Source organism: Saccopteryx leptura, chromosome 2, assembly GCF_036850995.1.
Source record: "Saccopteryx leptura isolate mSacLep1 chromosome 2, mSacLep1_pri_phased_curated, whole genome shotgun sequence".
Lineage (NCBI taxonomy): Eukaryota > Metazoa > Chordata > Mammalia > Chiroptera > Emballonuridae > Saccopteryx > Saccopteryx leptura.
This window is the reverse complement of record NC_089504.1, coordinates 55778416-55780315: the sequence shown is the minus strand read 5'-3', so window position 1 is coordinate 55780315 and position 1900 is coordinate 55778416. Positions and strand designations below refer to the sequence as shown.

At 46.9% G+C, this 1900-nt stretch overlaps 1 pseudogene; it reads right to left on the bottom strand.

The window, feature by feature from the left end:
- Positions 1 to 912: 912 nt before the first annotated feature.
- LOC136393755 (AMMECR1-like protein pseudogene) lies at positions 913 to 1565 on the bottom strand (annotated as a pseudogene).
- Positions 1566 to 1900: the final 335 nt, after the last annotated feature.

Here is a 1900-nt window from a genome sequence, read left to right as displayed (position 1 = left end):
CTGCCAGTAGAGGAGTGAGGTAGCAGGATGGTAAGGAAGAAGTCTCCCCTTGCACACTGCATGCAGGAAATGATGTCCAGCCCTCCTGCAAGCATCCCAGTTCATTCCTCAGGTTCCACCACAGAGCTTTCTGTTCAATACCAGGAGACTCAATGCAAGAAGAGTATCAGAAAAACCATCTGCCAATAGGGTAAAAATTCAAAACTTTGAGGTTGATCGAGCAATGAGAATGTCACACCATCCAAAGGGCTTTTGATCTTGATGTGGGTCTCAGTCCAAGAGCCTCAAAGGACTCTTGGTGCCCATGTTCAAAACTGACATGGCATCCACTTGTGTAGCATGGAGGTTGTAATCAACTGTAGGTACGCAATAAACTAGGAGTTTAAAAAAAGGAACTTAACCTAAATATGTGTCTTGTTGGTTTCCATTGCCCAGACTTCTGGGGCAATACACCTACTTGATCTGGGGAGGCTAGAAGAGTGCACGTGGGGTAAGCCTTCAGGAAGCAATTCCAGATTCCACTGTGTGGCCAACACAAAGAGGGCCACGTACATGCCAAAGATCTTCTGAACCCATACAGAAATTCTCACTAGCTATGGAGGAGCCCCAATCCAATGGAACCACATAATGAAGAAAGGCTGAGATAAGGTTTGGGCTCCTCAAGTTCTGTTTCACTCAATATAAACCAGCCCCAGCCCCCCACTCCCCAGTCAGCAGACTTGACAATGGGAAACGGGAAGCATAAAATGGCACAGTAGTAGAAGTAACGACCAGGAAGAGGAGGCATCTGCTCCAATGATGTCACAGCTTTTGGCGGCCACAGCGGAATGGGACTGGTCAGGCAGTGGTGTGTCAGGAGTAATTATTGTAGAGGGTCAGGTATGAAGAGCGCTTTTCTGGAAACAGCACTATTCATAAGCAATATCCTGCAAAACTGATTGTCACCTTCTCACTTTGGTTTCTGGTAAGTTTGATTGTTTTTCTGAATTCTCTGGTAACCGGAGCCTTAAAACCACCTTTCCTGAGTAAGGAGTCTATTGTCTAGATCTTATACCAGTCACGTTCCTTAGCAACCTCAGATAAATATGTAGCTGCATGTTTGATGCCTTTTTCATTGTTGAATTCAATGTCAATCCCATGGACCCCTACCTCCCAGTCCAGGTGTTCACTGGCATCCTCAAAGTTAGTTAAGGAGGGAGACAGAGCAGGAAGTTTAGGCAGCTCCTCTCTGATGAGGGTTGGGTGGGGGTCGAGGCAGATCTGCTGTCTTTAAGTGCACTCCCTGGTTAACATGTATGCCTTGTGTCCTGAATGAAGATTTATGTCAGAGAAAGTCCCAATGCAGCCAGGAAACCAGTTGTCCTGCCTTGTTTTCCATGTCACAAGGCGTGGCTGGGGGTCATTGGTGAATCAAGCAAATTGTGGCTGTGGAAGCTATAGAGGTGACAGTAGAGAATGTCAAAGCAGTAGTAGCACATCTCTGTGGTCACCATCAGATTCTTGGTAGTGTTGGCAGTTCCACTGGGTTGTGGAAGAGGGCTCTGTGCTCCCAATATGGAATTCATTCATTTAATGGGAGAGTTTCCAGGTCCCAGAGTTAAATCCAACTACTTCTCCTGACCACTCCTGCCATCCACATGCCGACGGTTTTAAGAGGTCCTGAACTAGAACCAGGGACATTTGTGGATGGTTCCCTTGAGTGTGCATTCCACTTCCAGATAACTTGGGCTCCTTAACCTGACACCAGCCTGTTGCCAGTTTGAGCTCAAGTGTAGCAACACAATGTTATTTTTCTATCCTGATTCAGTACCCGAGGTCTGAAATGCTACAGAACCTTCTCTCCTGTTCCCTTTCATGCTCTGTCTTCTCCTGCTTCGTGGAGCTATGTGCCTGGGTGGGG